At 33.6% G+C, this 14693-nt stretch overlaps 1 long non-coding RNA gene across 1 annotated transcript in view; it reads left to right on the top strand.

Moving 5' to 3' along the window:
• The first annotated feature begins 615 nt into the window (after positions 1-615).
• Positions 616-14693, top strand: part of LOC139076690 (uncharacterized) — a 36347-nt gene continuing 22269 nt past the window's right edge. Inside the window, exon 1 of the long non-coding RNA XR_011528578.1 lies at positions 616-730. This is a non-coding gene — a long non-coding RNA (uncharacterized lncRNA). The remainder of the gene's footprint in view (positions 731-14693) is intronic.

The following is a 14693-nucleotide window of genomic DNA, read 5'->3' as shown; positions in this document are numbered from 1 at the left end:
CAGTCTGATAATTTCAACATCTCTACCATGTGTGGGTCTGATGCTTGCTCTGTCACTTCAAATCGTATTTTTTGACTTTTGGTGTGTCTCGTAATTTTTTTCTTGATAGCTGGACATGATGTACTGGGCAAAAGGAACTACCGTAGGTTTTAGGAATGTGGTGGTGAGGTGTGGATGAAAGGAAAGCTTTCTATAGTCCTGTGATTAGGTCTTAGTCTTTTAGTGATCCTAAACCTCCAGACTGTGAACTTCACAAGAGCATTTTTTTCCTCCCCCTCTTAGGTGGTACAGGATAAGTAGAGTGGGCTGAAATTGATCATTTTCCTTCTTGCTTGTCGAAGGCTACAGCCAGCTAGAGGTGGATGTTTCCCTTCAGCCAGATCAGTTAGGCTCTGATAATACCCCAGCCAGTTAGGCTCTGGTTAACTAATTTCCCCTGAGGGCAGACCTTGTTAAAGTTTATTTCAAACTGGTTCTTTTTTCTCTCCTCTTATGAGAAGCATGAGGGAATTTTTCTCTAATATTTACGATGAAACCCTAGTTGAGCTCCTGGAGGTCAATCTCAGAATTTGTTCCCCCACCAGTCCCCACTATGGTTGGGCCCCTCTGGAGTTTTTAACTCTTAGAATTGTCCACACTGAGCCTCTAGCAATTTGCAAATTACAGTTCAGGTTTTCCTACTGCAGCACTGCTTCCTGAGGAGGATTTCTGCGCATGAGTCTCTGCTCCGGTAAGCCATGACTGCCTATGTTCACTTGTCTGTCTCTCCCATCTTGGGCGCAGTTGCTTGCCCTGTGTATTCTCCTCTCTTACAAATCCATGAAAGTTGTTGATTTTTCAGTCTGTTTTTACTGGTCTTTAGGATGTATCGGCAACTTCCAAGATTCTGACATGGGGAACTAGAACCCAGATGTCCTCCTCAGATTTGTTCTTCAAGTGAATTTTCTTCCCATTGCCTCCTCCTTTAGAGTAGAAATCAAGATAGAAGGATGGATGTATGTCTAACATATATCAGTATCTATTTATAAATGCATATTTATATGTATGCCTATATCATCTATCCCTAGATGTAAACTCTAATTTCTACTAAATCTCCCTGCGCATGATCTTGAAACTATTCTATGTTCCACTGTCAAAAGTGGTGCAATCTTGCCCAGACTAGCTTTGCTTATAAAATGAAAAGTTTCAATTGATAATTACCAAGATTGCCTAACTGTTTAAATTGTCTGTATAATATTTTAGGATGATTTCTTGGCCCATAGAAAACCTGTTTAATCACAAATTCCAATGGCTAAAGTCCTGGATTTTGTACTTTTAAAATTTCTCCTGTGTGTTTCTGATAATCGCTCAGATTGATATGAGTAAGAGCTGAAGATATCTCTAGTTCTATAATTCAATTTTTTATGGAACATTTATTGTTGACTCATCTCTGGGGGGAAAAATGTAGATTAAATTGCAAAGCAGAAAAAAAAAGAAGAAAAGTCAAATTGAAGACCATTGAAACTCAGTGGAAAACCATGATAATCAAGAAGCAATCATAGAGTTATATTAATTGAGCTCTTTAGCATTGTGCCAAGCAAGATTAGGTGCCAGAACCTCATTTCATATCTCACAGCTGTTCCCTTACACTTTCTGTTCAACAGCCTTTTTATCGTTGTCCATAACCAGCCATTGGCAGAATGAAGTGATCTATTTCATGTGCTACTTTGTCTACTCTTTTCATTCTATACACCTTCCACCCTCCATTATGCGGTAGTTTCTGTATGCACTTGTTTGTGAATTTACAGAACATATTCTATAAAAGATCTGATGCAGCATTCAGTAAATGTGACATTATGTATAAAAACATTATAAACACATAAACATGATACACAAATGTCAATCCCTAATGGATTAAGAAATTGAATGTCATAAGCAAAAATCTAGGTGAATGCTTTCTATCTTCTCAGTAGAGGAAGTTTCCCAAGTAAAACATAAAAGTGCTAGCCAAAAAAAGTGTTAATAAATTTGGATATTCCAATAATATAATTTCCATTCACTCTAAGTTACATAAACACAGCAAAAAGATAAACTACAAATCTCCAGAATAAATTTACAATTCTGTTATCCAATAAATGATTAATATTGTGTATATACAAAATCTCAAAACATCAATAAGATAAAAGCAAACAATCTAGAACATAAGTGAGCATTTTACAAAAGAGAAAATGCAACTGTTCACTAAATTTACAACCAGATATCCAACTTCATTAGTAATTTGGGGAAAAACTTATGACCATGATAACTTATTATTTTACTAACCATACAATTGGCAAAAATTAAGAAGTCTTAAAATCCCAAGTGTTGGGAAGGATGCCAATCATACTAGATTTTTTAATAATCGCTATTAGAAGTATTCCAGTTTGGGGAATATGACATTATTTTATGAAGTTGAACATTCACATACCCTAAGACCTGGCAGTATCAATCCTAATTATATACCCCAGACTTGCCAATCGTTATCAGGAAGTGTGTACAAGAATCTTCATAACAGCAAAAACTGGACCCAACCCAAGTGTTCATGGTCAGGAAAACAGATAAACATTTTGTAGGATATTCACATTATAGTTTATATTACAACAATTAAACTGAATAAACTACAGTGATATACAACAGTATTGATGAGTTTTACTACAATAATTTCAAGTGAAAAAAGTGAGTACCTAAAAATTATCCGTAATAAAATACCTTTTTAAAAGTGAAGTATGGGGCTGGCCCCGTGGCCGAGCGGTTAAGTTCGCGCGCTCCGCTGCAGGCGGCCCAGTGTTTCGTTGGTTCGAATCCTAGGCGCGGACATGACACTGCTCATCAAACCACGCTGAGGCAGCGTCCCACATGCCACAACTAGAAGGACCCACATCGAAGAATATACAACTATGTACCGGGGGGCTTTGGGGAGAAAAAGGAAAAAATAAAATCTTTAAAAAAAAAAAAAAGTGAAGTATGAAAATAAGCAACAATTTCCTGTTTAGTTATCCTATGGTACAATTCATTAAAAAAAGTCAGGATACATGCTTGACTAGTTTTCAAGAAGTTAATTGTTTCTCTATCCTTCTCTGAAAGTGAATAATTCTTTTTTAGATATTATGAGCTCGTAGACTTAATATTCTAAAAAGCTTAAATTTAATGCAATTACTATCTTATTTAAAACTCCAATTGTCCCATAATTAAACAGTAGATGTCTAATAAAATTGGCTTTTGGGTACTTTTGACATGACACTAGTAGTCTTTGATAGCTTTCTATTTGGTATGACAAGATGTTCCAGGCTCATCTTATATATAATTTTCCCTGAACATTTATCTAAACTAAACTTCTCCAAGTCCTACTTTCTCTTAGTGGAACTGGTATTTCTGAGCACAAAGAATGCTTATTGCCATTGGATTAGTCATTTTATGTATGGCTTTTCAATGATCAGAGCTATGACAAACATACACACGCACTTAAGATATAATCTCTCATTTTGATACCTCCCATGCAAATATAGGTCCAACAAAATATTTACCTCATTTTATATTACATGTATATTTTCTTTGTTTTATACTCAAAGTGCTCATTCCCAATGATGTGGAGTATGATAGAATAATCATTCATTTGTTTTACCAAATAATACAACCACAACAGACTTAGAAAAATATTATTGATGTTATTACCATATATATTTACTGAAAATGGATATTTTTGAATGTGATCCACCTACTCCCACTCTATTTTTATACATCTTCACTATATCTACATTGTCTTATCATGTAGTCATTGCATGTGATTCTCTCTCCCTTGTAACCCTCACATAGTTTTAATTCTGTAAGTAATTATGTAATTAACGCTCACCAGTCCTTATGTCAACATTCCTCTAGTTTTCTGTGTATTTTATGTATCTCATTATCTAATAGATTTCTTAGGAAGGCCTCAAAAAACAATATTCCCCGAGCTGTTGTTGATAACAGTTTGTCTCTTAACTTAAATTCAATTTTTTGGAATCTAAAATCTTGGCTCACATTTTCTTTCCTTGTTCATATTAAGTATGTAACTCAATTTTGTCCTGATAAATCAACGCTCTAAGACATTGATAATAATATTATCTTAATTTCATTATATTATGCTTGCTCTTTTCCTAGAGGAGGGATTAGTAAACTACATCTAAGCCAAATTTTACCTGCATCTTGCTTTTTTGCAGTCTACACTTAAGGATTGTGTTGTTTTTTTTTTTTTTTAACATTTTTAAATGCTTGTATTTTAATAGTTATTCAAAAAAACTGTGCCTATTCCTGGTAAAGATGCCCAAAGGATTTTATTATTTTTCTATAAATCAGATTAATTTTACCAGAATATGTCTTGGTGTTGCTGTTCTGTTTCAGTATTATAAGGAATGAAGTGTCCTCTTTTAATGTACAATTAAAAATACATATTTTTTAACTTTAGATTTTTTGGAGGGAAATTGGCTTTTAGCATTTCTTTCTATTTTCTTACTTTGGTTTTATTTCTCACCGAAGCCTATTATTAATTTGTTGGCTTTTTTAAGTCTATTTTCAATAATTGTGACTTTCTATGGAATCCTATTTACCACTTTCATGATTTGTCTTGCATTTTCAATTTTTTCACCTGTTTATTGTAAGGTACTATCTGCTTTGTTTGTTCATTTTAGCTTTCCTTTCAATTTTGTCTCCATATCAGAAACAAACTTTTATTTCTATTTTTTTCTGAGGTGTGTCACTATTTCTGAGATTTTTCTAACTCTGACTTTGCTGTTTCTTTATGCCTTGTATGAATTTCTTGTTACTTTTTAGCTTACTTTGTATAGAATATAATAGTTTTGATCTGTTTTACTGACGTGTCTTTCTGGCATGTTTTATTGTAGCAGAAATGTTATTCTGCTCCCTATTGTCCTTTTTCCTAAAGCAAATTTCTGCCTCCACAATTTGATCTCAATTGATCAAACTAATTTGACCTTAATTAGTTTCCCTGAACTATTAGAATTAGGCTTGATTCGGGTCACTTTTGTAAACCCTTAGAGAATTCTCTTCTTTTATTTTCATATAGTACTGAAAAATTCGGTTGTTTGTTTCCTGAGATTTCCTAGCTTTTTCTCCTTCTCTACTTGTATCTAAATCTTCTCATCTTTTCTTCTCTATTTCTCATGTATTACTGCATTTTTATTTCATTCCAAGCCATTTGTCCACAGTGAAGATCCTTCTGTAAGGGAGCCCTTGACTAACAGTTACAAGTGTTCATAGGAGCGAGGCTCATGCAGCACCTGCAGATGTTACTATGGATCCTTTGCCTTCACTCCTATTGGAACGTGTGCACCCTTTCTACTTCAGCTGATAACCTCAGATTGTTTGTCATGCTTTTCAAGGAAAATCCATTGGCTCCTTCGGTGTTTTCCTGTTCTCAGGTTTATCAAATACTCTGCTGTTTCTCTTTGCTTTCTCCTGCAGAGATGTCAGTACAATTTATGAAGCCATTGTGAACATTGGTAGTTTATTCCCACTTGCATATATTTCATTTTTTGATAATATCTTTTTACACAATTTTGTGGTAAATGTCTATGGGTATTGGTTTAGGTATCTACTTATTATATTTGTTTTTATTAGGGGTACAGAGAAATTCACAACGTAGGCCCTGCCACCACCATCTTCCCAGAATTTGTATTGAAATGTATATATTTCATATGGAACATGTGTTTCTGCATCTTCCACTAGTGCTCCCGATATTATATTCTTGGGATGTATACGTATATATTATACACATAATTATATATATACTTTCTTTGTTCTTTTAGCTACAGTATAATTTTCATTGTATGATTGTAATACATACTTTTTTTGTTTACTTACTCCCTTTGTCCTTTGGAAATTTAAATTGAACTAACATCCTCTTTCTTCTTACCACATTCCAATGCATTGTTTCATCAGAATTTTCACATTTTAAAAGGAAACTTTGCTTGGTGTTTTGGAAAAAAACAATAAAAATTCAAGACTTCTTCAATAAGCCGTATCTACCTTTCACAATAGATATGATGCACTATTTCCTTACCCCCACTTGTGTTTTAAAAGTATTCACATGAAAAATTTTATTGAGACATAAAATGGCCAAGTTAGAAGGATTACTATAAGGTATCCATCTCTACCATTGATCTGACAGCCCTGAGTGTATAGGCAAGGAAAGTGAGACCCAATTGTTGTGAGTCACACAGCAAGCTCTTTAATTAGCGAGCTAAAATTGGAAGCTCCTTTAACAAAGTCATACTAAGTTCTCATTAATGAGCAGTGGAATATTTATCAAATTTTTTACCGCTATATCTGGGGTCAGCTAGACCTGATTCTCATTCTAGATCTATTATTTTTTAACAATTGATATTTGGCAAGTCGTATTACCATCAGAGCTATAGGTGCATAATATGTAAAATGGGAATAATATCTACTTAATACCAACTTTCAAAGATAAACTATATAAGAATCTAGCACATAGCAGAGTCCCAGTTAATGGTGACATTGCTCTCTCTGTGCAACACAACCCTCCTCATAAACTAACTTGAAGTCACAGGTTAGTAGCCTAGCTATTGTCCAGACTCTGGAACAAAATTGCTTTATGTTAATCACATTGCTTTTGTTAGCAAAAGGAATCTTATTTTATAACTCTGTAGTGTTCATTGAATTCTAGAAATCTGAAAGATCATCATTCATTGCTCTCAACAGCTGGTCAAAATGATTAATGATGCAATCCTACATGAACAAATAATGGAACCTTAAACTCCTTGCATTCTAGCTAAATATCTGCTTCATAATATTATAGGGTCCAAATCAGCCGAATTTAAAAAAAAGTTTGGATTATTAGAGGATCAGTGACTTTATGGCAACATAATGGAAAAACAAATGAAATCACTTAGACAAGATAATATAATGTGCTATAAAGTGCCCTCAGTGATGTATGGCTAAGGGCCAGTAACATCATTTAGTACTTTCAGTGATATGTCATTTGGGGAGAACTGATTGTGGTCAATACAGATGCTTGCTGCGGAGGAGATTAAGCAACAGTGATGAACAGAAATCCTTTGTATTATGTCTGTTCATGACTGTTAGATCTGCTCCACTAGGCTGACATGGGGTATGAACTATTTTATTCTCTTTGATTTGACAGAATTGACCAGTTGGAAGTTCTGAATTCTGGGTTAGTTATCATTTTGCTCTGAATACTTTCATGTGATCAGTGTCTTTTCAGACATCTTTCCCTGTGTGTGTCTGTATTTGTAGTTATACATGCATGTAGCTTTTTAGATTTTTTCTATAAGTGGGTATTATACTACATACATTGTTATAAAGTTTTCTTTTATTTGTTAGCATTATATGATTCCTCTTTCTTTTTGCGTGATACAGAACTCTTCCCACCCCATCCACACCCACACCCCACCAATCTGCTGTAAATATCAAAAAGTATTTGGTGGTTTACAGAACTGAAAACTTCAAGGGGGCGTGAAGTTCATCTGTGGGTTGTGGCTCCACTTCACTCTGATTCTTCTAGATTTATTCTCTTTTGTTGTGAGTATCTTCTTAGGGAGGCTTTGTTTATCCACATAACAAACTTTTTCTGCGTGCCTACTGTGGGTTGGTGATGCTTCTAACTGCCGACGATAGGTTGGTGAATAATACAGTGAAAGTCATTATTATCATGGAATTTATTTTTTAGTGAGAGAGCCAGAAAATAAACAATAATCAAATAAATACATGTATAATATTATGTTATCATAAGAGAAAAGCAGCTACAGAGATTTCAAGCTTTCCAGCTGAATTCTACACTGTCTATAAGAAGAGAAGAAACATTTTGTTATTTCCTTAAGAAGAATGAGACACTGCCTTTACAGAAGATTCTAGCAAACTGCCCCAACACAGATCATTGATTTGAATTGAGTCACATACTCTGCTTGAATCCATGTGGTTTAGAAGGAGAATGGCATGAACCAGTTGACTGCATCTCCTAAACCAATCAGTATGTCAAGAAGGGTAGTCTGAGCCTGATTGAACTAAAGTAATTAGAGCTTATCCAAAGTAAGTAAATCCCAAGGCCATGAGAAAATGTGGAAGCTCTATGAAAAAAATTTGTGGGACAACTTCTCTGTTCACCTAAATATGTCACTCAGGACTCCCAAGTTAATATATATAGAACAATTTTATTCTTTTTAACTGTTGGATAGTATTCCACAGTTTGGAATCATAACAGCTTATTTTACTTCTCTCTTCATGATGAATATTTAGATTATTATATTATCATTAATATATTAGTGTGCTATTATAAACAATGCTGCAAAATATATCTTTATACATACCTTCTTGTATTAACATGAGAAAGTTCTTTCATGTATACAAATGACTAGATTGCTGGGTCATACAGTATTCACATTTTAAATGTTATCTTTTGTGCCAAATTGCCCTACAAAATTGCTCTACAGATTTAAACTCCTGTCATCAATATATTCTCTGCACCTGCTGCAATATTTGATATTATCATTAAATAATCATCAGCTCTAGGAGTACAGGAATGTTGTAACATTATTTTTAATATGCATTTTACAGGTACTGGTGAGACAGTATCTTTTCATGAGTTATTGACTATCTGTATTTTCTCTGTGAATTTTCTGTTTATATAATTAGTCTGTGGTTTTACTTATTATTTTTGTATATATTTTTAGTCATTTTTGTATCCTCCAGGTATTAGGGCTTTATTCAGAGCATAAGCAGAAAATATTTTGTCATTCTTTCATTTTTTCTTTATTTTTCACTTTGTTACAGGTTTTTCTTTTCATTTTACAAAGAAGTTTGACATTTTAATCTGGGAAAATTTATGTCTTTTTCTTTAATATTTTATATTTTATTTTAAAGGCCTTCTCAATCCCAATACTAAAAATATATTATAATATGTTTTCCTTAAATATTTTAAGGGTTTATTTTTATACATTTAATCTATCTAGATTAAATGTGTGTGTGTGTATGTGTGTGTGTGTGTAAGATAGAGAGATGTATGAAGTATCTGATTTTTTTCCCCAAATAATCAGTTGTTTAAATATATTTTATTGAATAGTGCATCCTTTCCCCACTGACTTGAAATGTCACACTTAAGGAAAGCTAAATTATCATATATGCATAGATTTCTTTCTGGATTCTATGTTTAAATATTTTTGTTTGTTTTTGCATAAATCCAGCCCTGACTTGATTACTATGGCTTTGTAATTACACTTGCAAACTGATTGTGCTCATGGGTCCATGTTCTTCTTTTTCAAGATATTATTCCCTCTTCCTGTGCATTTTCTTTCCCATATATATGCATTTTCCAAGAAAACTTCTCCAATTCGATGCATCTTTGTCTCAGGTTTTGATTGGGATCATGGTGGTTTGGAAAGAATTGGTCTTGCATTACTGAGTTTTCTCATCCAGAAATATGTTATATTTCTACATTTATTAAGATGGTATCTTAGGCCTTTCATTATAATTTTATAATTTTCCTAAATTTAAAATTATGGAATACTCAGGTTTTCCTGAAGTGTGGACAAGTACCGGATATTTTGTATTAATCTATTGAATATGTATGTCCTTCATTGATTAGCTAAATATGGATAATCCTTTTCAAACTCATTGGATAATATGAGGAAAGAAAGGACTGTGACATACGTGAAACCCTTATTATAAGTTGAATAATGTGTTAGAAACTGAGGAAAAGAGGAAAAAGTCTCAGTTTCTCAGCTAAGTAGCTGTTAATCTAGTAGGAGAGGCGCTCAGGCAAACGGCAAATCGAAGCACAATATGGCAGGTTGCCACAAAGTGGTACCCTTACAAAAATCACCAAACCTGGATTGGCAGATGACTGGAGTGGTCTCTTGGGGAAGATGGTGCCTGAGTTTTGAGAGACATATAAGAATGAGGATTTTAAAACTGAATTAAATGAGATTTAGAGATTATGTAGCTAGCTCCAAATTTCATCGCTCGTAAAATGTAGACCCAGGCTACACACCCTGCACTAAATGGCTTAAAAACCTGTGTCAGTTTGGTGTCACCCTCATATTTTCATTATATTTTTAATCATTTTGGTTTGCAGTCTAAATGACTTAATTAGCCAATAGAGTATATGCTGTTTTATTTCTATTTTAATGCCCTCTTTTTGTTAGGTTAGTAAAAGTGAAATTGAACGTCCTTAAATATTTGGAAGCATTTAAAGATGTTGCTCACCTTTAAATATTGCTAGACTCTAAAAAGAATGAGATATTGCTTCCTCCTGGGCTTAGGAGTGAAATTAATTTAATCTGTGAGGAAGACATTTACAGAAACAGAATGAAAATTCCACTTGCCACCAGACCCACACATACTTAATTAAGGAGAAGTCAGGAGGCAGACTCAGACATTATAACAATACTGACAATTAAGATTTTAAGAAGAAAAAAAAATGCCTCTCCAAATTCCTAATGCTGGTCTGTGATAAGATACTGTCAGAGAGCATTAATTAACAATTCTTAGAAAAGGTCTCTTTTTCATGTTTAACACCAAAAGGCTTGATGAAAACTCCAAATGTCAGCCACGTGATTCCACATCCAAATATGAACAGCTGAGGCTGTCCTGAGGGCTTAGTTCAGAGCTTAATCAAAGAAGACTAGTCCGTTCAGATGTGAGACCTGTTACTTGGCAAGAATATTGATTTTAGCACATGGAGGAAAACCAAAAGAATACTGTCTATATTTTGTTTTACTGACTCTTCCCAATGCAAGTTTCCTGAAGCATTTAAAGCCAACACATCTTAATTTATCTTGCTCTGTCTGGCCAAAAGAATTCTCCTGCTATATGGAAGAAAATAAGTAGCCATTTAAACAGAAATTGGCTCATTCACAGCAGAACATTTGGAAAACTAGCTATAGTCAATAAACCTAGAATTGTTTTCCTCAAAACTGTGCTTCTCTGTGTTAATCAAAATCTTCCAACAGGTTGAGCTTATGCAGCAAATACTGGCAAAATACTTAAAAATCTGTTTCATGTGAAATATTAAAAACACATGGGGAAGATGGAAAAATTAATAGGCTAAATTTTTCCCTCCTGTGTATTTCATGCATATTCATAATGATTGCTGAATAAGAACATATTTTTTCTTTGACTTTTAGAAGTATAATGAAATTGTTAAGACATGGTGAATCAAAGTAATTGCTCAGACCCCATAATTATAAATGAACTATTTGCCAGGTGCCAATCTAGGTCTACAAAAATAAATTAGAAAAAGATTACACTATAAAATTCAGTGCTCTTAGAGAGTAAAGAGATCGTAATATAACACAATGTTATCAAGACATTGAAACTTTTGAGACAGAAGTAGCACTTTTCATTTGCGATCTAGTCTTGAAAGGAATCCTCCTGACAAAAATTTCAAGATCTTTGAAATTCAATATTAGATCTCAATTCCATAAAAATTGATGAAATGTGGAAAAGTAGATTTGAGAGCTATAGTAAATGAAAATAATCTTGAGCGTAAATAGACAATCAGTATTTCCAAAATTTCACTGTAGGAAATATAACTTCTACTTTGCTATATTTATTTGCTTTTGAGATGTAGATCCACTGTAAGACTCTCAATGTTCCTCAGGTAAATCATTATCATTTCCACAACTTACCCTAAATCGTAGACTTTCCTTCATAAGAAGCAGCTCAATTTCCCAATTATGGCTAACATCTGTACCTGTCATTGTAGCTTTAAATTTGGAGCTTCAATGGAAAATCATACTTTGTGCTCACTACTGGAGGAAGCTTATTATGCACAACATGCTTTTTCCTTCATCGTGTGATAGTTTTATCTCAACTTCAACTTCTGTGCAACTGACTGACTATCTCTTTGAAGTGCTTCTCACAACTCCTCAATGTTAATTTTATAAATACCATGTGGCCTGGGCTTTAAGTTATACATCTCTAAATGCCCCCTGAGGTGGAGACGTTCAAGTGAATAATCTTAAAATATGTTGTAACAGAGAGATAAAAACATAATTTTATTTAAGTAAATTATGTATTTTATAATAACATACTGTATGTATATTTTATACTACTATCTTCGTGTTTTATAATATAAATGTCATAATACACTCTAAAGTCTGTACTATTCTATTCATGCTTTCAGAAGGGGCCAAATTAAAGAACTTCTCCAGGTATTAACAAACATGAATGACTCTGAATGAGTTGATCTAACTAGAATTTGCAGGGAAATTTCAGACCCGTGAGTGAGCAGTCTAGCTAAATAGAGATTCTTAGTCAATATAAACCGATCTACATGTACTGCACTTTCATATATAATTTGTTAATGGAAACTTTTAAAATATTTGTGAAATATGTTTTTACAAAATCGTGGTGACTCAATGATGTATGTGATTGAAGAGAAGGATTTGATTAAGGTATTTACCACCAAAAGTATTATATATCATGTGCCTTCAAGTTATATGCACCAAATCCAGCAGATTCCAGTTGCTCTCCTATTTACATAATATCAGAGTTTCTTTCCATGTTATTAATTACCACTCCTTACAGACATAAAATTGACTTTTAATAGGTATTCAAAAATAAAATGTGTGCCTCTACTGTTTCAACCAGATTCATGGTAAAATATTTCCAGCTTGATTTCAGTTTGGGAAGGTATCACTCTATTACCAGATGTACAAGTTGAAGATTATGTTTACTTTCAAATCATTCTGTCATTCAATTTATTTAAAGTCTTTTAAATCCATGAAGTCACACTGTTCAGCCAAAATGTTCTCTCTTCTGTCATCTTTCGCAGAGAATAATCTTCATGGTAACTAGCATCATCTAGGAGCAAAAACGATAACTTGGTTAATGTGGACACTGATCAAGCACATCTTGTAGGCCAACGGAAAGATTCTAAACATTGAGAGAGTTCTGGAAAATAGCTGAGCAATACAGATGTACAATAATGGATGGTACAGCAAAGGTAAAATATTAGAAAACTAGTAAGAAATTTTAGTTTAACTTATGATTCTAAAAAAATTATCTAAAATTTTAAAATTAGCAAGTATCCCAACTAATGTCTGTTCTTAGGCAAGCTTCTTTGTATTCTATGTCAATAATGATTATAATTGAATAGTTAGCTAAACCCAATTTATTAGTGTTTATTTCAGCAGTGATTATAATTGAAAGTTAGCTATATGCAATTTATTAACGCTAAATGATGCATAAATGAATTTCCTGAACAGTACTGAAATAAATGAGTGAAGGTTGTCTATTGAAAGAATGGCTACATCTGTTTGTTTTACTAAATAAAAAGCATGTTGTCAGTTAACTGAACTATTGATTAATATACTTCCCATTGTTCAATATTTATTTTGGTATCATGGTAGATATAAGCTTATGATTTTCACTTAGAAGTTCTTTTATAACAATAACAACAGCAATAATAAACTATCATTAATGAACAAATTCAATCGATCAATAGTTCTTGAGATTCTATTATATGCTAAACACTGCACTGGGTGTTGTGGCAGTGAAAACAATAGAAAATCTCCATTCTTGTGGAGATTAAATCTTAGAGGAGAAAGCAGAAAATAAAATTAAAATATCAATGATATGTTCAAAGAAGAATAAACAGGGAAGAGAGATGCAAAGCGTGGGGAAAGAAATGTGAAATGTTAGGGAGGGTTGCCTGGGGGTGTCTCACTTTTAAGGTGAGAAATAGTCTATATTTGAGAAATACTCTGAAGGAAGTGAAGAAGATAGCCATGATGCTATCTGGGGTGAGATATGAAGATTCCACGTGAAAAATGACTAAGGAGAAAGATCCCAGTGTAGGAGTCGCCTGGCCTCTTTACAGAAAAGTGACAGGCTAGTGTGGTTGGAGTCAGGTAACAGAGCGAGAGAAGTAAGCAATTAGTCAAGAGGTCATGGAAAATGAAAGAAGATATATCCTATGGGGCCTTGCTCGTCCCAGTCAAGATGTTAGATTTGATTCCAAAAAGGAGGAGGAATCACTGAAGATTTTGAGTTGAGAAGCAACATAACTGATTTATATTTTAACAAACTATATGTGGATGTTGTGTTGAAAATAGACTGGTGAAGGGAAAAGTGAAAGGTGAGAGATCAGCAAATAGATGTTTACAGTAAACCATATACATTATGGTTCCTTGGACGACAGAGATAGCAGTGGAAGTCATGAGAAGTTACTACATTCAATACCTATTTTGAAGTTAAACTTGACAAAATTTATTAATTTGGAGGTGGAGTGTGAAAGAAATTGGAGTCAGAACTGACTACAAGCTTTCCATCTTGAGCATAAAGATTGAGTTACAGTTAAATGACATGCAAAAGTCTGTAGGAAGGGTATATTTGGGGGAGAGGAGACAGCAGGACCTCAGTTTTAGACGTGTTCTATAGATACATTGAGTGAGAATTTAGACAGAGGGTCTGGACGTCAAGGGACAACCCTAGATTGAAGATATACATCCAGAAAACATGATCATATACATTGTATTTAAAGCCATAAAATCATCAAGAGGTAAGTGTAGATAGAAGAGGGGAAAGATACCAGGATTAAGTCTTCATTCCAACATTTAATTATCAGAGATGAGGAAGAAACTGAAAAGATGCTGCCAAATATTGGCAGGGGAGTGGGAAGGACCAGCACATTTTGGAAA

The sequence above is a fragment of the Equus przewalskii genome, chromosome 17, assembly GCF_037783145.1.
Source record: "Equus przewalskii isolate Varuska chromosome 17, EquPr2, whole genome shotgun sequence".
In the NCBI taxonomy this organism is placed as follows: Eukaryota; Metazoa; Chordata; class Mammalia; order Perissodactyla; family Equidae; genus Equus; species Equus przewalskii.
Note: the sequence above shows the minus strand (reverse complement) of the source record. Positions and strands in the feature narration are given on the sequence as shown.